We start from the raw sequence: 22,140 nt of genomic DNA, 5'->3' as shown, positions 1-22,140 counted from the left end.
CCAATCTCCGACATCTGGTGTTTTTGAAAATTGGGGTAATGAGTTAATTAGGTAAAGTGATTTTTAGGGGAGGGATTGTACCTCAGGCTCAAATATAGGTATCAAATACGTGCTTCTCTCCCAAATGCTTTTAATTTGAAACTCATATTGTCGTGGCTACATGCGCATTCGTCGCCCATGCCCTTATCTGAGACAGCGTCTACCCGAAAGGTTTCGGGTTAACCGAGCTTATTGACGACAGTCCTCTTGCCTTCACTGCTAATTCGTCTGCTTCTTCATTCCGCCTTACCCCGCTATGGCCCTGCACCCAAATAATGCGAATAGTGCCATCTTCAGAAAAGGCTTTAATCTCCTTCTTACACTCCAAGACTGGTTGTGACCGTACCCTCCTGGTTGTTATTGCGCTTATGGCCTGTTTACAGAGAGAGCCCTGTAAACACGGGGGTCTTTCTGTAAACCCCCTGTTTACAGTGGCTCAATGCTCTATTTCGGGAGATCGGTCTATATGTCAGCTATATCCAAATATGATACGATCTGGACGATATTTAACAAAAAGGTTTAGAGGGGTACCGGAACTCGCTGTGCCAAATTTCATCGAAATAGGATGAAAAACGCTCCTTTTATAGACTCATTACACAATTTTGGGAGATCGGTATATATGACCAAATATGGTCCGATCTGTACCACATTTGACAGGAATAGGTAGAGAACTACCAGAACACACTGTGCAAAATTTCACCGAGTTCGGGTAATAAATGGATCTTTTATGGCCTCAATACCCTATATCGGGAGATCGGGTGGTCGGTCTAAGGACAGCTATATCCAAATATAGTCCGATCTGAACCGCACTTCACAGAAATGAATAAGGGTCTACCAGAACTCACGGTGCCAAATTTCACCGAAATCGGATGAAAAACTACCAATTTATTGCCTCAAGACTTTAAGTCTGGAGATCGGTCTATATAGTGGCTATATATAACTAAAATTCGTTTTATGAGATAGGAAGATCAGGTTTATATGCAAAGAATACGAAATCATTAAAAATTTTTTGGAAAATGTTTTTATAACCAAGATATCTGCAAAATTATAAATACCCAGCATTTGGGTATAAATGGGTAAATACCCGCGTATTTACCCAATTTACGCAATTTACCAGGTAAATAACTTTTGGGTATTTATCCATCGCCCATCTCTACACATGGGAAAAATATCCTACACCTATGCGGTGGCTATTAACACAGCCGACGCACCAGTTTGCAGTCATTTAATTTCTACACAACTCATCAAAAATATCCTTATTTAGCCGTATAAATTATTTATGAAAGTTTAAAAAAGTTCAATTAATCCTAAAATATTACACCTTTAGTATTTTAAGATTTATAAGACAGTTCAATTTCATTACAAATACCGGTGTTCATAAGGTTCACCCAATCTGCCAAAATGCTGTTGAAAACAAACATGGTGGCAACACTGTTTGTCGTTTTCATTGTCATCATTTTACTGCTTTGATCCAGTCATCGTCAATTTTCAATGCGTTCGGTTGGGTTCGGAATTGTGCCTTAAAAATAAAAAGAAACTGAAAAGATAATCCTTGTTAATAGAAAATCTTGATATTATTTATTGTACTAAGATAATTGAAGTGGAAAACAGTATCTCATACAAATAACAAACGTGATCTTCAAACATTTTTGGTAACCTAATATATTCTTTGAAATAAATGTGCCGAGCAAAGTGGAAAAAAAGCAACAAAAACAAACATCGAGCAATATCTATTTTACATATATATGTGTGTTGTGCATAAAAAAGTCAGTGAGAGCCCAAAGCAGAGTAATGTGGAAGAGAGTTAGAGAAAGAGAGGGAGAGAGAGAATGTGCATAAAAAAGTCAGTGAGAGCCCAAAGCAGAGTAATGTGGAAGAGAGTTAGAGAAAGAGAGGGAGAGAGAGAATGTTTACTTGTGCATAACGCTCTCTCATCATGTATAAGGTGCAATCTGCTAACTCACCTTGTGCTTATTTTTCTCTCTTTGATTAAAGAGTTTATTTGCTAATCTTAATTTAGTTCTCGAATATATGTAACGTGCACTTTTGTGTGTTCATAGGCCGGTCATTCTTAGGGACATAGCAGGATTTTCAAGACAATTAGCTTGAGCAAATTTCCATGCAAATGAGCGGCCTAAAGGTTATTTTTAAAGAAGTTGAAGCCGGTGTTTGTAAAAAAAAATCTGGAGATATCATTTTAACTAAAGTGTGAAAGAAAAGTTTATAAACTAAATTGTGTTTTCAACCAAAACTTATTAGAAAAGTAAAAAAAATATGTTACAATGGCATTGCGTAAACCGGTGTCTAGATGAGAGCACAATTAATGCACATTGGGCTAATAGTGATAAAAAGTTATATTGTAATAAGGTAAACAGACGTGGAAAAGCAAAAAAGAATAAGTTTTTTTTTTTTTAAAGATTGATGGATATATAATCTCTAAATCTAGTGAAGTGTTTAAAAGTGTTCGTTGTCATTGTCGGAGTTTCACTGCAATTTCGTTCCTTTTTTGACTAAAACTTCAGTTTGACGACATATAAAATAAAATGTTTGTGTTCGGTTTCGGTTCCGCGATTTAAGAGACTAATAAATAAAATCATAAATGGAAAACATTCAAAGTAAGTAAATCTAAACAAATTTTAAACAAACATTCAAACATTATTTAGTAAATTATTGAACTGTTGTTGCCGAATATAATACAAAATTGCTGACTAATAAGCACCGGGTCGAATCTTGGGAAGGAACCACCATGGATTCTAATACAAATATACATTAACAAGTTAAAATGTGCTAATTTCGACCGGGTCGAATCTTGGGAAGCCAGCAGCATGGATTTTGTAAAAAAAAATTCTACAACTCTATTTAGTTGAAGGCGTATGTGCATTTTACGTACCAAATTTCTTTCACACCAGATACAAATTGAAGCTTTTAGGGGCCGTAAAAGACTAATCGGAAAATCGGTTTACATAAGATAAATATTAGGTTATGCTCTGATTTGGCCTGTACTAGGCTTGGTTGTTCAAAGTCTTAACAATACCCTCCGTGCAAAATTTCGACCAAATTGGATAACAAATGCCAATCCAATCGGGAAATCGGTTTATATGGGAGCTACATCAGGTAATTAACGATTCGGTTTGCACTTGGCACGGTTGTTTGAAGTCGTAAAAAACTCTCCGTGCAAAATTTCAGAAAAATCGATAACTTTCGGGGATTCTCAACACAGTTGTTGAAAGTGATACCAAAACACTACGTGCAAAATTTCAAATCGGACGAAAATTGCGCCCTCTAGAGGCTGAAGAAGTCAAGACCCAAGTTCGGATTATATAGCAGCTATATCAAAACATGGACCGATTTGAACCATACTAAGCGCAATTGTTGGAAGTGATACCAAAACACCACGTGCAAAATTTCAGTCAAATCGGACGATTGCGATTGCGCCCTCTAGAGGCTCAAGAAGTCAAGATCTAAGATCGGTTTATATGGCATCTATATCAAAACATGGACCAATTTGGCCTATTTCCAAACACAACCGACCTACGCTAATAAAAATATTTGTGCAAAGTTTCAAGCGCCTAGCTTTACTCCTTCAAAAGTTAGCGTGCTTTCGACAGACAGACGGACGGACGGACGGTCATGGCTAGATCGACTAAAAATGACATGACGATCAAGAATATACATACGTAATGGGATCTCAGACGCATATGTTGAGGTGTTTCAAACAGAATGACGAAATTAGTATAGCCTCCAATGGTGGAGGGTATACAAATGTGGTACCCTATTTTCATCGGCGGCCCAAACTCTACCATCTGTGAAAATTTCATGCAAATCGGTTCAGCCGTTTTTGAGTCTATAAGCAACAGACAAACAATCAAACAAATAAACAAACAAACAAAGCGCAACAATTTCATTTTTATATAATAGAAGATAGCAAATGGCTCAATTGTTGTTTCAGAGTTAAAAACAAGTAAAAAGACGTTACGTTCGGCCGGGCCGAACTTTGGATACCCACCACCTCGGGTATATATGTAAACCACCTTCCATCAAAATCCGGTGAAAATTGCATACCTTATGTCCCATAGTAGTTTTATCGAAATATGTTCCGATTTGGACCAAACACTAATATGTACAAGTCATTGTTCAATTTTGAATAACAAAATATTGGTCTTTTTAGTAGCTATATCTAAAAATAAACCGATCTGAACCATATACGACATAGATGTCGAAAAGCCTAACATAAGTCACTATGTCAAATTTCAGTGTAATCGGATTATAAATCGGATTTTATGGGGCCAAGACTTTAAATCGAGAGATCGGTCTACATGGCAGCTATATCCATAACTGCACCGATTTGGGCTAAGTTGCAGAAAAATGTCGAAGAGTCTAACACAACGCACAGTCCCAAATTTTAGCGAAATCGAACAATAAATGCGCCTTTTATGGCCCCAAAACCTAAAACCTAGATATTGGTCTATATGACAGCTATATCCAAATCTGGACCGATTTGTACCATATTGCAGAAGTATGTCAAGGGGCATAACTTAACTCACTGTTTCAATAAATGCGGGCAATAAATGCGCCTTTCATTGGCTCAAAACCTTAAATCGAGAGATCGGTCTATATGGCAGGTATATCCAATTCTGAACCGATCAGGGTCATATTGAAGAAAAAAACGTCGAAAGGACTAAGGCAACTCTCTGTCCCAAATTTCAGCAAAATCGGATAATAAATGTGGCTTTTATGGGCCTAAGACCCCAAATCGGAGGATAGGTATATGTAACAGCTATATCCAAATCTGCACCAATCTGGGCCAAATTGACGAAGTATATCGAAGGGCCTTACACAACTCACTGTCCCAAATTTCAGCAAAATCGGATAATAAATGTGGTTTTTATGAGCCTTAGATCCTAAATCGGAGGATTGGTTTATATGGCAGCTATATCCAAATCTGAACCGATCTGGGCCAAATTGGCGAAGGATACCGAAGGGCCTAACACAACTTATTGTCTTAAATTTCAACAAAATCGGATAATAAATGTGGCTTTTATGGGCCTAAGACCCTAAAATCGACGGATCGGTCTATATGGGGGCTATATCAAGATATAGTCCGATATAGCCCATCTTCGAACTTAACCTGCTTATGGACAAAAAAGAACCTGTGCAAAATTTCAGCTCAATATCTCTATTTTTAAAGACTGTAGCGTAATTTCAATAGACAGACGGACGGACATGTCTAGATCGTCTTAGATTTTTACGCTGATCAAGAATATATTGTATACACTTTATGGGGTCGGAAATGGATATTTCGATGTATTGCAAACGGAATGACAAAATGAATATACCCCCATCGTTCGGTGGTGGGTATAATTATCCACTAAAATTGGTACATTTTTTTGTGAATTCATAGCAAATGCCTCAATTGAAGGTTCAAAAAATTTGAATGGATCTATTTAAAGTTTAAAATTTTTAATTTAATATCAGCAGACTGTGTTTGCTGATATCAGCAGACTAATTTTACTGGGGGTAAAAATTTGATACGTAGAGTAAAATTATGTCCTTCAACCAAGTTAACTTTTAGTTATATGCCTAAACAGCCAGTTCAGATCACTTCTGCAGCTGTGGCTATCATGAATTGGCTAATTGTCCAATGTTAAAGCAATATCAACATTTTCGCACTCAAGAAATCAATTCTTTTTAATTGCTTACATTTAATCAAAATGGCAACACTGCTTTGGTGCATCACAAAGAGGAAAGAGAGTACAATTTCACTCAAAACTTGACAGCAAATGTCATGCTTATAGGTGTCGTTAATTATTTTATTTCTCCTTATGGCAAGCAGCTCTTCTGAAAAAATTAAAAAAATCAAATCTACGACAAACGAGTTTGAATCTAAGACTGCTGTCGAAACCCTTTATAGTGCATTAAGCCATAGTTTTCTTCACGGGAAAGAAAATAATGAATATTTGTAAAATGCAAACGATGCGAGCAGCACAATATTTAGAGCAGAGTTCTGCTAGTGCCATGTTCTTAGTTAACTCTCATTTATCTATAACTCTCATTTATCCACCTATATGCGAACTTCAAATTCTTTAACTACAATATATTTAATTTATCTTCGTACATCAATGTCAGAGAGAGTATGGCTGACTCTCATTTATCATTTACTCTCTGAGGCAATTGATCTCCCTCACACTTCTTTGTATTCGAATCAATACTCGGGAATGTTTCATCGCGTTCGGGTGTGTTGTACATAAACTAAAAAAAAATTAAATAATATAATCTTTGGTAATATATATTAACAATTGTTTATCTTACAGTGTTATTGTTTTGAAAAGAGTGAGATTGAACATAAAGTTGTTTTTAAACAAATATCTAGATTGGCATTTTACTGGGGGTAAAAATTTGATACGTAGAGTAAAATTATGTCCTTCAACCAAGTTAACTTTTAGTTATATGCCTAAACAGCCAGTTCAGATCACTTCTGCAGCTGTGGCTATCATGAATTGGCTAATTGTCCAATGTTAAAGCAATATCAACATTTTCGCACTCAAGAAATCAATTCTTTTTAATTGCTTACATTTAATCAAAATGGCAACACTGCTTTGGTGCATCACAAAGAGGAAAGAGAGTACAATTTCACTCAAAACTTGACAGCAAATGTCATGCTTATAGGTGTCGTTAATTATTTTATTTCTCCTTATGGCAAGCAGCTCTTCTGAAAAAATTAAAAAAATCAAATCTACGACAAACGAGTTTGAATCTAAGACTGCTGTCGAAACCCTTTATAGTGCATTAAGCCATAGTTTTCTTCACGGGAAAGAAAATAATGAATATTTGTAAAATGCAAACGATGCGAGCAGCACAATATTTAGAGCAGAGTTCTGCTAGTGCCATGTTCTTAGTTAACTCTCATTTATCTATAACTCTCATTTATCCACCTATATGCGAACTTCAAATTCTTTAACTACAATATATTTAATTTATCTTCGTACATCAATGTCAGAGAGAGTATGGCTGACTCTCATTTATCATTTACTCTCTGAGGCAATTGATCTCCCTCACACTTCTTTGTATTCGAATCAATACTCGGGAATGTTTCATCGCGTTCGGGTGTGTTGTACATAAACTAAAAAAAAATTAAATAATATAATCTTTGGTAATATATATTAACAATTGTTTATCTTACAGTGTTATTGTTTTGAAAAGAGTGAGATTGAACATAAAGTTGTTTTTAAACAAATATCTAGATTGGCATTTGCATCAAATTTTATTTTGGCTGTGCAAATTATGTGTATAAAGTGAAAAAGCAAAGAGAAAAAAAAAAACAACAACAAAAACAAAGCTTTGTTCTTGTTGCTTGCATAGGCAACTTGAATTTCGCAATTGTAGTTTTGTAGTTTGTGTGGAAAAGTTGTTGCAGAGCTTAAGCAATGAGCAAACAATTTTCTGCGGTAAATATTTACAAACAGTAGGTGCATTAGAACCACAAACAATTTTTTATTGCTTTAAAGATTGTTGTTGTTTTTTTTTTTGTGATGTCTCCCACATCAAAGCAGTAACGACAAAATGTGCAGTGAACTATTGTAGTTAGTTTTCATGACATTTGGAAGTACGTCGTTGGTGTATTTGAATGTGTCTTACTTTTCGTTTCGGTTTCATAGCGATTACTAGGGTCTAATAAGTGGAAAGAGAAACAAGCTTTAGTGAAATGCATTTAGGGTAAGTATACATTATGGTTAGAATAAGTTATTAAAATCTAAAAAACCTTATATTGAAAATAAATTTAAGAAAAAGGCTTTCTAATAAAATTTTCTTTAGTGACAACATTTTTGTATTCTAAAAGTATTCTAAAACCAACATTTCCTTAGAACAACAAATTTATGTTGATTTCTCATTCGAGGCAAGCTCAATGATCGGAGACATTTTTTGCAAATGGAAATGGAAAGCTAGAGATCGCAACACACCAACCACTATGGGACGCGTTTCGTCTTTCGTAAGAAGACTTTTCAACCATATTATGTGTACATGGCACATGATTTAGTGCATTTGTTGGTAGTTGTATTGATGGCTTCGAGTGCTAGACAATGGCAACAGATTTTGCTATTGATCCGTGGGCCCAGGTTCGAATCCCAACCGGGCTCTGCCGAATATTTTCATTTAAAGGGTTTTTTTCCCTGTTAGATAAAGTTTCCTTACAACAAATTTATGCCATGACAAAGTTTTTGTAAAATTTTGCACTAAGAATAAAGTTTCAATGAAGTGGTTTCTAAATAAAGTTTCAAAGAGAGTTTTCTCTTAATTAAGTAGTGTTTAAAGACAAAAATTCTATGATACATTTGTTTTTTAAAGAAACAATTTCAATAAAATTTTTCCTAAAACAAAACTTCAATTAAATTTATTCTTAAGGGAAACTTTAATGAAATTTTTTTAAGGCAAAATTTCAATGCAATTTTTTCTAATTTGATTTTTCTAAAGAAGAAATTTAAAGAAATTTTCTTGAAAGACAAAACTTCTGTTCAATTTTTTCCAAAGAGATAACTTCAATAAATTTTTTCTAAAGGCAAATCTTTAATAAAATTTTCTCTAATTAGAAAATTTTAATCATATTTTTTCTAAAGACGAAAGTCAACCAAAATTAGAGTTTTGCGTTTTGTGTTGTTTTTTCGCCCCGAGTAGACTCAAAAACGGATGTACAGATTTGCATGAAAGAAAAGAGTAAGAAAATGATTTAGCAATTGACCCAAAGTGACGGGGAGAACGCCCCACCCCCAAAAACCATCCAAAATTTAACGGTATGAAATGAAGGGTTATTGGAAGTAGAATACAAGTCCAACGCGGGCCGCACCACCCCAAAAACTACCCCCAAATGGATATATAGGCCGACCGGTATAGTATGGGATTCAAAGGATAGTTAATTGAAAGTTGAATACGAAACTTGTATAAAAGTTTGAGATCTATTCCCAGACGGCCCTCACACCTACCGGCAAAACGTGCCTCCTGGAAGCTTTTCTGTGACCAGGTCGATAGCGTTGATGACGCAGCCAAGATGAAAAAGTTTCTCTCAAAAACCCATGATCAAACTGAAATGTTAGTAGACGACATGTGAGTGAGATGGAATATGTCCGTCCTTACAACAAAAAGAGGACGACTATCTGGCACCTCATCTGGTCGATATTTTCACTGCGTCCATAGGACTTGCATATACTACAAAAAGGCGACGACTATCTGGCACCTCATCTGGCCAATATTTTCACAGCGTACTTAAAACTTGCACATACTCCGAAAGCCTGACAGAAGGCAAGGGTGGTGTTTATACCCAAGCCCGGCAAGGCAAGTTATGTGACACCAAAGGCCTACAGACCTATTTTTGGTAAGCTTTCCAAATCAATTAAAAAATTTGAAATCTGTTCACAAATGCTTTCACAAGCAACAAAATAAGAGACCAACCTGTGCGAAAATATCAAAAAAAAAAAAAAATAGTAAAATTTTTTGGTCACTATAAAAGCACATTTCCGTCAAAAAAATTTAGAAAATTAGACCATAAATGCGCTTCTGACAACCCGAACAAAATTTTGTAGGGCCAAGGGGACCAACTTTGAAGGTCTACCAAAGGGCCCCTGGGTCTTCTATACCATATAAACTGGATAACACCTTAGCTATAACCATGTAAAATTTCATGAAGATATCCCTATCCATTCCAAAATGGCGGACTTATTTTCAATAATTTTTCCCATCCCACTGATCAACGTCTCATCATCTTCCCAAAAATGCTTCACTTGCCGAACTGATTTTGAATAAGTGAGTTCGTAGTCCTTTTTGTGTCCTGTTATGATACCAAAAGCTATACTGACCTCCTTCTTACTTCCTTTCAGTAATAGCCTCGTCTTCTCACGATCTGGATCCCCCTACAGGGTTTTCACAGTCCTTCTACCGTTTCGCTGTTCCACAGGGTTGCATGCGCTTTCGTTCCCTGCGCCCCTAACTCGGACTGCGTCGACCCGAAAGGCTTCGGGTTAACTAAATTTATCGGAGGCAGTTCTCTGGCCTTCTATGTCAAATCGTCTGCCCTATCATTCCCCCTTATTCCGATATGGCCCGGCACCCAAACGATGCGGATTGTGCCTTCCTCAGAGAGGGTGTTAATCTCCTTCTTACACTGCAAGACTGTTCGTGACCTTACCGTCCTGGTTGTTATTGCCCTTATGGCCATTTTACTGTCGCGTTAGTACCACACCACCTCACGAATTCTGTGGTTGCCCGGATCTCTGTCTGCAGGACCGTGTAAAGAGCAGGCAGTCTAAAACAGATCTCAGCCCCTGGGTTCTCAATGTAGACCACCAGGCCCACTCTGTCCCCTAGCTTTGATCCATCCGTGTGTCATGATTTCCAGACGGCAATACTAGGGTTCCGTCAGTCCAATACTGTGCCGCTGGCATCCGTGCCTCGCACTAGACCTCAAGTGTCGTCCCAGGTATCCGATCAGAAACCTCTTCCCTTCCTTCCAGATTTCTTATCGTACCCTCGATTATACCGCGATGGTAAGAGCTGCTCTCATCCTCAATACATTATCTCATCGCCGCAGTGGCTGCCTCACTCTTAATCTGTATGTCATTTGGTCGGATATCTAGAATAGTCTCCAGTTCCCTAGTGGGCTTGGTCCTCATCGTTCCGCCTATGCCAAGGCAACATGTTCTCTGAAGTTGTTGTATGGTCCTTATGTTGCACTTTTTTTGGCATAGCAGTCCACCAAAGAATCACTCTTCTGTAGAGCCAGTGGACTATCCTCGGATTCAGGCTCCATTTCGAGCCTACGACATAGTTCCCAACATATGTGAGCCTTTTCAGTACGCTTCTGAATGTGACATTTCCAATTCAGTTTCCTATCCAAGATCACTCCTAAGTATTTGACCTTGTCAGACATCGAAATCGTTTTTTAGAGGAAACGTGGCGCGTCAATTTGGACCTTCTTCGTCTCCCATGTGAACAGGCATATTTCTGTCTTCTCTGTATTAAAATTGAGACCCCTAGGGCTAGCACTGTCATATGCAAAACCATTTCGGCCATTCCCTACAGCTGGTTCGGATGCTTATCTTTTAGAAGTATTATAACATCATATGTATAGCAGACGGGTTCAAATCCCTCCTCAGTGAGCATCCGTAATAGGTCATTTATGGTGGTCACCCAAAGTAGTGGCGATAAAATGCCCCCCTGTGGCGTGCTCTGTGCCACTTTCTCCCCTTTTCACAGACAAATTTGGTAGTTGGATTTTCTTTGAGTTATTTTTGCTGTGTAGGCAAAAGCAGTGGTGAGGGTGTTATACAGTCGACTCTGCCCTACTTTTGTCTTTCCTAACTGGTTTTTTTTATTGACGAGGATTTTTAGTATTGACGCCAATTTGGGCAATTCAACCCTTACTGCTATAAGCCAAAAGTGATTTATGGCTACGCTTATTTCAACATTTAAATGCCATTTACAGTAAAACCGGCATTTTGGAGCGTTTTAAAGCAATAAAAAGTCAGAATCGCAAAGTCTACATATGCAAGTCTTTATGGGTTTTTTGGACTTTAGTATGGGGAATAAAATGAACAAAAAATTTAAAACGAGAGGGCGTTTAAATTGTTTACAATAAAGTTGGCAAGTAACTTTGAAATTCATTTATCCAATTTGTCACTTGTTAAAGATTGCTTGAAGTTTTTTTTTGTTTGTTTCCTTTTTCACTGAACAAGGTTAAGTAGATTGTAAAAGCCATGGCCCCATAACTCTTGAGCTATTTCATGTGCAAATGGAAAATCAATTAACTCAGCTAAAAGTCTTCTAATCAAGCGTGAAACAAAGATGGCATGTTAGAAAATTGAGTAGCTTAGGAAAGATGAGAAAAATGTTATTTATGGGTCTTCAGTGGTAATTTATCGATTAGGACTAAAACAATTTGTGCTATGATGTTTGGGTTGTTAAGGCCAAAATAAAACAATGCATTGAAATTTTGTCTAGAGTAAATTTCCTCAAAGCTTTATTCAAAGTTTTACTGAAATTTAATTTAAAAAAAAAAGTTCATTAAGTTGTTGGCGTTCTCGAAAATTTTATTGAAAGGTTGGGTTTTTTTTAAATCTAGTCGAACCGGGCCCGCTCCGCTGTTCCTTTTTTAACTTTCTAGTATCTTTTTTGGTTGGGGACTTTTTGGCCTGAATGTCGATATTGAATTCGTGTCATTGTAGCCTATGTCCGCCTATGATGCTGAACTCCTGTGTTCGAATCTTTGCGAGAACATCGGACAAAATTGAAAGCGGTTATCTCCTCTTAATGCTGGCGACATTTGCGAGGTACCATGCTGTGCATGGTCATCTGAGAATTTCTCCCCAAAGAGGTGCGCACGCCGTTCGGGCTCGGCTATAAAAAGGTGCCTTATCATTGATAAACTCAACTTGAATCGGAAAAAACTCGTTGATGTGTGAGAAGTTTGCCTCTGTTTGGTTCCTGGGCAAATTTTTACTCTACTCCCAAATGTCTTTCTTTTGAGTCCCATATTACCGTTTTGAAAAATATTTCCGGTTTAGGGGGTATTTCGGGGGTGGTCACTTGGCCATTAAAGTTAATATAAGTTTTGTGCTCTACTTTCAAAAACATTTGATATGAGCCCCATAGTGGCATCGGAAGGAACTCGTTGATGTGGACAAAACTCATTGATGTGTGAGAAGTTTGCCCCTGCTCGGTTCCTGGGCAAATTTCTACTCTCCCAAATACCTTTTTTTGAGTCCTATATTACCGTATGAGTAAATATTTCTGGTGTAGGGGGTATTTCGTGGGTGGTCATTTGGCCAGTAAATATAAGTTTCGTGCTCTACATTTTATATGAGCCCCATAGTGGCATGATTGGTAAAAAAGTTGTGTTTGAGGGATGCGGCGGACCCCAGGACCTTTTTCTCGAAAATTAATATCAACTTACCGAAAATTAATATCAACTTCCCGAAAATCAATTAATTACCAGCCCAAACAGCTTTTATATAATAGGGAGATATTTTAGGGTAGGGCGGCACCCCAAACACATGGCTCTATATTGTCGCGATTGGTCTATATATCAATTTAGCGAGTTTTGGACGGCCCCCGCGGCACCCTACCCCAACAATAGAAACCACGCTTTGTTTTTGGTGACTGTGAGAGTGCAAACAAAATTCGAACTAATCACCAATCTCCGAGATCTGGTATTTTTCAAAAATAGAGTAATGAAAAGTGTTTTTTGGTGCTCCATTCCCAAATCCCTTTAATTTGAGCCCCATATTGCCATGGTCGGAAAATATGAACCGTGTGGAGGATGTTTTGGGGCTGGGGCGGCCACCGACACTTTGCCCTGAAAATAGATACCAAATTCGTTCTTTACTCCCAAGTACCATTTATTTGAGCTCCATATTTCCATTGTCAAAAATGAAGTTCAGTTTAATTGGTGCTTGAGGGCTTACCCCCAAACACTTGGCTCCAAAATTAGATATCAAATTCGTTTTTTACTCTCAAAATACCTTTCACTTGACTCCGATAATGTCATAATGGGTCAATTAACCTATTTGACGTAATTTTAGGAGGCCAAACGCCGCCTAGACTTGAACGCAAATTTTTAATGCCATATTCGTAATCTACTCTCTAATATCTTTCATTTCAATCCCATATAGCCATGGCTGATATGCCTATTTGGAGGTATTTGGGGGTGGGGCGATCTCCGATTACTTTAACCTAATTTTGTATGCGATATTTGTAATCTACTGCCGAATACTTTTCATTTGAGTCCCATATTGATAGCAACGTCGAGTTTCGGGGTTGGGGGGCCCCACTGGGTACTTGGATCCAAAATTTAATACGATATTCGTTTTCAAGTCTCCAATACCTTTCATTTGATACCCATATTGTCCTATCAGTCCACTTTTGGTTTTGGGTGGTGTTTCTGCGGTAAGGGGAGGATCCGCCACCATCCAATGTCTAACAAGTAAATCACTCTGTAGAGTGATTACAACAGACGGACGGACAGACACATGGACATCGTTAAATCGTCTTAGAATTTTATGGCGATCCGAAATATATATACTTTGTAGGGTCGAAATTGATATTTCGATGTGTTGCAAACGGAATGACTAAATGAATATACCGCCTATCCTAAGGTGGTTGGTATAAAAGTTATATTTCCTTATGTTTCCTTCCACAAAAACCTAAACAATCTGTCAAAATTTTAAAAAAATCGGTCCTAGACTTATATAGTCATAATGGGACTTATGTCCATTTGGGGCATTTTTGTGAGGTGGGGTGACTCCCTACACTTTGATCTGAAATTGAATGCCAGATTTGTAATCTACTCCTGAAGACTTTTCATTTGAGCCCCATATTGATATGAACATTCAATTTGTCTGCTTTCAGATGTTTTGGGGTTCGGGCGACTTCCTGGGTACTTTAACACAATTTTAATACCATATTCGTATTCTACTCTTCAATACCTTTCATTTGATATCCATATTGTCCTTATCGGTCCACTTTTGATTTTAGGTGGTGTTTTTGGGGTAACGGGGGAGGGTCTGCCACCTACCGATATCAACAAATTATAAAGACTATTCCTTCTTACTGACTATATATGTAATCTATTCCCGATTACCTTTCATTTAAGTCACATATTGTCATGCTCGTCCAATTAACCTATTTTAGGGTGTTTTTTTTTTGGGATTGGGACGGCACCCCAGTTACTTGCACCCAATATTTAATATGAAATTCGTACTCTACTCCTGAATACCTTTCATTTGAGTCCCATATTGTCCCCATTGGTACACTCTTATTTTTAAGTAATACTTTTGGGGTAAGGGGAGGGTCCGCCTTCCCTCCGATATCAAAAAATTATATAGCCTATGTTTTCTTCCAGACTAACCTACACAATCTGTAAAATTTTAAGGTAATCAGTTCAGCCGGGGGTATATTCATTTTGTCATTCCGTTTGCAACACATCGAAATATCCATTTCCGAACCTATAAAGTTTATATATTCTTGATCAGTGTAAAAATCTAAGACGATCTAGCCATGACCGTCCGTCTGTCTGTTGAAATCACGCTACAGTCTTTAAAAATGGAGATATTGAAACTGAAACTTTTCACAGATTTTTTTTTTTGTCCATTAGCAGGTTAAGTTCGAAGATGGGCTATATCGGACTATATCTTGATATAGTCCCCATATAGAGCGATTTGCCGATTTAGGGTCTTAGGCCTATAAAAGCCACATTTATTATCCGATTTTGCTGAAACTGGGGGCAGTGAGTTGTAATGGGCCCTTCGACATCCTTCTTCATTTAGCTCAGATCGGTTCGGATTTGGATAAAGCTGCCATATAGATCGATCCGCCGATTTGAGGTCTTAGGCCTATAAAAGCCACATTTGTTATCCGATTTTGCTGAAACTTGGAACAGTGAGTTATGTTGGGCCCTTCGTCATCCTTCTTCAATTTCGCCCAGATCGGTTCAGATTTGGATATAGCTGCCATATAGACCGATCTCTCGATTTATGGCTTTTGGCCTATAAAAGGCGCATTTATTGCCCGATGTCGCCGATATTTGAGACAGTAAGTTAGGTTAAGCCCCTTGACATACTTCTGCAATATAGCACAGAACGGTCCAGATTTGTATATAGCTGCCATATAGATCGATCCGCCGATTTGAGTTCTTAGGCCCATAAAAGGCGCATTTTTTGTCCGATGTCGCCTAAATTTGGGACAGTGAGTTGTGTTGGGCCCTTCGACATCCACCAGATCGGTTCAGATTTGAATATAGCTGCCATATAGACCGATCTCTCGGCGCATTTATTGTCCGATGTCGCCGATATTTGGGACAGTGAGTTGTGTTAGGCTTTTAGACATTTTTCGTAATTTAGCCAAGATCGGTCCAGATTTGGATATAGCTGTCATATAGACCGATCTCTCGATTTAAGGTTTTGAGCCCATAAAAGGCGCAGTTATGGTCCGATGTCGCCGAAATTAGGGACAGTGAGTTGCGTTGGGCCCTAAAACATTCTTCTTCAATTTAGCTCAGATCGGTCTAGATTTGGATGTAACTGCCATATAGACCGATCTCTCGACTTAAGATTTTGGGGCCATAAAAGCGCATTTATTGTTCAATTTCGCTTTCGAAATTTGGGACAGTGAGTTGTGTTAGGCTTTTCGACATCCGTATCGTATATGGTTCAGATCGGATTATTTTTAGATATAGCTACTAAAAAGACCAGTATTTTGTTATACACAATTAAACAATGACTAGTACTTATTTGGTCCAAATCGGAATATATTTCGATATAGCTGCTATGGGGCATAAGATATACATTTTTCACCGGATTTTGACGAAAGGTGGTTTACGTATATACCCGAGGTGGTGGGTATCCAAAGTTCGGCCTGGCCGAACTTGACGCCTTTCTACTTGTTCTATATAAGAAGTAGAAAGATATGATTTACTTTGGATCTTGGAGAAAATTTTATTGAAATCTGGTCTTTAGAGAAGATTTCATAAAACTTTGGCTTAAAGAAAATTCCATTGAAATGTGGTTGTGAAATGTGGTGGGATATATTGGTTTAATAAGAATTAATTTCCTCTTATTTTCTTTCGTTTGGCTTCATGTTTATCATTTATTTTGTATTTAACTTGAATTTCATTTCAAAATGTTAGTCTCTTATAAACTTGTTGTTGTTAAGATTTCAATTTAATTAAATTTATTGAATTCGTTTTCCAACACGAAAAGAAATCCCATAATTCGAAGGATGACAATGCTCCGGCACGTGCCAGTTACTTGTTCCTTTCAAATTTTTCTCATTTATTAGGCTACATGCATGTATGACTGAGTGTGTTTTTAAATTTAGAACGAAACTCATATTCGTGTGTGTGCATTCAGGATATATATACTCGTAATAGTAATTTTATTTTATTTTAAACTTATAAATTAAAATTTTGCATGAGGTTGAGAAAAATAAATCAAAATGGACGAATAGTGTCATAATATAATGATAGAGAAATGTTGTCCTTGAAACAAGCAGGTGGGGCCGAATCTTAAATACCCTCCACCATAAATCTCATTTGTCAAGTTCTTTCTGAGCCTTAAAAAGGCTGTAATTTGTGGATAGAGACATTTTGTATTTAAAACAAGCCTGCCGGGCCGAATCTTATGTACCTTCCACCATGGATCCCACTTGTCAAGTTTTTTCTGAGCCTTTAAAAGGCTAGAAGGCAATTACAACAACAACAAATTTTTTCCATGAACATTCCACTAAGGAACAGGGGCAAACTTCTTACATATCAATGAGTGCAGTCCGATTCAAGTTTAAGCTCAATAATAAGGGGCCTCCTTTTTATAGCCGAGTCCGAACGGCGTGCTGCAGTGCGACACCTCTTTGGAGAGAAGTTTTACATGGCATAGTACATCAAAAATGTTGCCAGCATTAGGAGTGGAAAACCACCGCTGAAAATTTGTCTGATGTTCTAGCGAGGATTCGAACCCAGACGTTCAGCGTCATAGGCGGACATGCTAACCTCTGCGCTACCGTGGCCTCCAATAAACCCGGAAGGCAATTACCCACCGATAAATAGGTTCGTAACCTTATGTAGGTCCCTTATAAACCGATCGGCCGATTTGACTTCTTGAGCCTCTAAAAGGCCCAATTATAAACCGCTCTCCCGATTTGACTTTGTGAACCCTTAAAAGCTGCAATTTTAGTCCGATTTGGCTTAAATTTTGTATATAGTGTTCTGTTATGATTTCTAAAGCTGTGCCAAGTTCGGTTCAAATCGGTCTATAACCTGATGTAGATCCTATATAAACCAATCTCCCGATTTGACTTCTTGAGCCCCTGGAAGCCCTCCCACATAACCTTATTTTCAGAAATGGCATGTCTTCATCTGACGCTTGCCACTATGGACATACACCTAAGTCAGTAATCGGCGTTCTGTGTGCTCTAAGTACTAAAACAGTAACCGAGAAAGAGAAAATCTAAGATAGGAATTCCATGCTACTTACAAAATCCTTAATTGTTTCTCATGACACGCCCCTAAGTTGGTTCATGTCTGGTATAGTGTCTCCACCTAAGTGCCGGTATCTGTTAGACACGAAAGCCGGGCAATGACATAGGAAATGCTCTAACGTCTCATCATCTTCCCCGCAGGCCTTTTAAAGGGTGATTTTTTTGAGGTTAGGATTTTCATGCATTAGTATTTGACAGATCACGTGGGATTTCAGACATGGTGTCAAAGAGAAAGAAGCTCAGTATGCTTTGACATTTCATCATGAATAGACTTACTAACGAGCAACGCTTGCAAATCATTGAATTTTATTACCAAAATCAGTGTTCGGTTCGAAATGTGTTCAAATTTTGACAAATTTTGTTCAGCGATGAGGCTCATTTCTGGTTGAATGGCTACGTAAATAAGCAAAATTGCCGCATTTGGAGTGAAGAGCAACCAGAAGCCGTTCAAGAACTGCCCATGCATCCCGAAAAATGCACTGTTTGGTGTGGTTTATACGCTGGTGGAATCATTGGACCGTATTTTTTCAAAGATGCTGTTGGACGCAACGTTACGGTGAATGAACACATTTCGAACCGAACACTGATTTTGGTAATAAAATTCAATGATTTGCAAGCGTTGCTCGTTAGTAAGTCTATTCATGATGAAATGTCAAAGCATACTGAGCATCTTTCTCTTTGACACCATGTCTGAAATCCCACGTGATCTGTCAAATACTAATGCATGAAAATCCTAACCTCAAAAAAATCACTCTTTACATGCTATCACTGGCCGCACCGATGTTGCATAAGTGTGCTCGTAGTTCTATGTGTCCCGTTATGATACCAAAAGCTGTAGTAACCTCCTTCTTACTTCCGTTCAGTAATAGCCTCGTCTTCTCACGATCTGGAACACCCCATAAGATTTTCGCCGTGCTACCGACCGTTTTGCGTCGACCCAAAAGGCTTCGGGTTAACGAAGTTTTTTGACGGCAGTCCTCTGACCTTCACCACCAAATCGTCTGCCTTTCATTCACCCTTACTCCGTTATGGCCCGGCACCCAAACGATGCGATTGTGGCATCTTCAGAGAAGGCGTTTATCTCCTTCTTACACTGCAAGACTGTTCGTGATATTACCGTCCTGGTTGTTATTGCCCCTATAGTATGTTTACTGTCCGTAAAGATGTTCATATTCAACGTCCTCGAGTTAACACCATGCCACCTCAGACATGCCGTGATCGCCCGGATCTCCGCCTACAGGAACGTATTATGGTTAGGCAGTCTAAAACAGATCTCAGTCCCTGGGTTCTCAATGTAGACCCCCCAGGCTCACTCTGTCCTCTAGCTTTGATCTATCCGTGTAACATGATCTTCCAGATGGCAATACTAGGGTTGCGCCAAGCCAAGACTGTGCCTCTGGCAGCAGTGCGTCGCACTCGACTTCAAGTGTCGTCTAAGGAACTTCTTCCATTCTTTCCAGGTTTCCTATCGCCGCCTCGATTATACCGCGATGGTATGACCTGCACCTATCCTCTATCCATTCTCCCATCCTCTTAAGTCTCATACCCGCAATGGCTGCCTCACACTTAATTTGTATGTCTGTGGGTAGGATATTAAGAATGGTTTCCATTGCCCTAGTATTAGTGGTTCTCATCGCTCCGCTTATGCCAAGACAACTTGTTCTCTGAACCTGTTGTATGGTCCTTATGTTGCACTTTTTTTACCATAGCAGTCCAGCAATCTACTGAGGCTTAAGTAAGTATTGGTCTTATCACTCTCCTGTAGAGCTAGTGGACTATCCTCGGATTCAGGCCCCATTTCGAGCCAACGCCCCGTCTGCATAGTGCCCGACATCTGTGAGCCCTCTCAGTACGCTCCTGAATGTGACACTTCCATCTCAGTTTCCTAACCAACATGACTACTAAGTCTTAAACCTTGTCAGATATCGAAATCGTTTTATTGAGGAAACGTGGTGCGTTAAATTGGCCCACTTTCGTCATCCTCGTTAACCTGTGAAAGATCCCATATAAACCTATCTCCCAATTTTAGTGAATTAGTTTGTAACACCCAAAAGGAAAAGAGATGTACCCATTGATAAGTAGAATCACTTTCTGATTCGATTTAGCTATGTCCGTCTGTTTGCCTGTCTGTCTGTCTGTCCGTCCGTCTGTCTGTTCGTCCGTCTGTCTGTCCGTCTGTCCAAGTTAATTTGTGTACAAACTACAAGTCGCAATGTTCATCCGGTTGTCTTCAAATTTGGTATGGGCATGTTTTTCGGCCTAGAGACGAAGCCTATTGATATTGGAAAAAATCGGTTCAGATATGGATATAGCTCCCTTATATATGTTCGTTCGATTTGCAGTAATACAGCAATAAAATGGTCATTTGTAAACCGATTCTCTCGAAATTTTGCAGGTAGGATTTCCTTATGACTCTCGATATTACTGGTGAATTTTATAGAAATCGGTTCAGATTTGGATATAGCTCCCATATATATGTTCGTCCGATTTGCAGTAAAAATGCAATAAATAGTCATTTGTTAACCGATTCTCTCGAAATTTGGCAGGAAGGATTTTCTCATGACTCTCGATATTAGAAATGAATATTATAGAAATCGGTTCAGATTTAGATATAGCTCCCATATATATGTTCGTCCGATTTGCAGTAATACAGCAATAAAATGGTCATTTGTTAACCGATTCTCTCGAAATTTGGCAGGAAGGATTTTCTCATGACTCTCGATATTAGAAATGAATATTATAGAAATCGGTTCAGATTTAGATATAGCTCCCATATATATGTTCGTCCGATTTGCAGAAATACAGCAATAAAATAGTCATTTGTAAACCGATTCTCTCGGGTAGGATTTTCTTACGACTCTCGATATTACTGGTGAATTTCATAGAAATCTGTTGAGATTTAGGTATAGCTCACATAAATATATATTGCCCGAATTTCACTCCTAAACTCACTGCAAGCGCATTTATTCACCAATCTTCCCAAAATTTTGTACAACGCTTTCCTTGACGAATTCCGCAATATCCATAAAGTTTGATCGAAATCGGTTCAGATTTAAATATAGCTCCGATCTACTGTCATTTGTCACCGTAGTCATTACATTTTGAACATATTTGCTTTGCCCACAATTTTATACAGTAATTTTAATAACCTATCTGAATACATCCGCCGAGGTCCATCAAAATTGGTTCAGAATTACATATAGTCCCACTTTTGTATTTAAAGGGTATATGTAGGGTATTATAAAGTCGTCACCGCCCGACTTTTGCCTTTTCTTACTGGTTTTCATACCGTATTTTGTTACGACTTTTAACAAATGTGCTATGTGCTGTCCAAATCTGTCTATAACCTGATGTAGCTACGATATAAACTGTGTTCCCGATTAATCTTCTACGACTCCTAGAAGCTTCAATTTATGCTAATTTGGCAGAAGTTTGGTACATTAAATTCACATATGACTTCAACTATGTTGAAGTGTGGACATTTTTTGTAGAGACCATGGTGGCTGGTTCCCAAGATTTGCCGAATTTTTTTTTTTACTCTTTGGAGAAAAAGTTTTGACAATCATTTTTCTTAAGAGAAATGTTTTTTAAAAATTTTACTGCCTTTTTCATAAAACTTAATGTAGAAACTTATGAAGCCTATTTTAAGGCTTCATAAAGTTTCTTGAATAAGGCCCTTATTGTATAAATTGATTATCATTGATTTTTCCTTATTGCGTTAGATATTTGCAATACTCCGCATTTGATTCCAATTCCCCTTTTTTTGCATTTTGCCTACTTCAAGTATTTTCAGAATGTTCATTCTCCTTAACCAGCAACCCTTATTCACCCCTTTGTCTCTACACCAGTAAAACCTCCTTAAACGAAATGCAATTTATGCTCAAGCATCTTTCCTATCACTTTAATCTTCCAAATATGATCTATAAATACCATCTATTGAACTAACCAACACAAAGTACTTATCTCATACGTGAAGGCTCAGCAATCATCGGTTGGGAAGGTAGGAACGTTTTATCATCATCGAAAAAGAAATCCCCTAAAACTTCTCTGTCATTGGCAATCTCATAATCTTGCATTATTTAATACCCA

The 22,140-nt window shown here is 38.1% G+C and overlaps 1 protein-coding gene across 3 annotated transcripts in view; it reads left to right on the top strand.

Annotated features, from left to right (window-relative positions):
- LOC106081960 (uncharacterized) overlaps positions 1–22,140 on the top strand; it is a 612,487-nt gene that overhangs the window by 245,357 nt on the left and 344,990 nt on the right. The gene's annotated exons all lie outside the window — the stretch shown is intronic.

This window comes from Stomoxys calcitrans, chromosome 4 (genome assembly GCF_963082655.1).
Source record: "Stomoxys calcitrans chromosome 4, idStoCalc2.1, whole genome shotgun sequence".
NCBI classification, from domain to species: domain Eukaryota; kingdom Metazoa; phylum Arthropoda; class Insecta; order Diptera; family Muscidae; genus Stomoxys; species Stomoxys calcitrans.
Note: the sequence above shows the minus strand (reverse complement) of the source record. Positions and strands in the feature narration are given on the sequence as shown.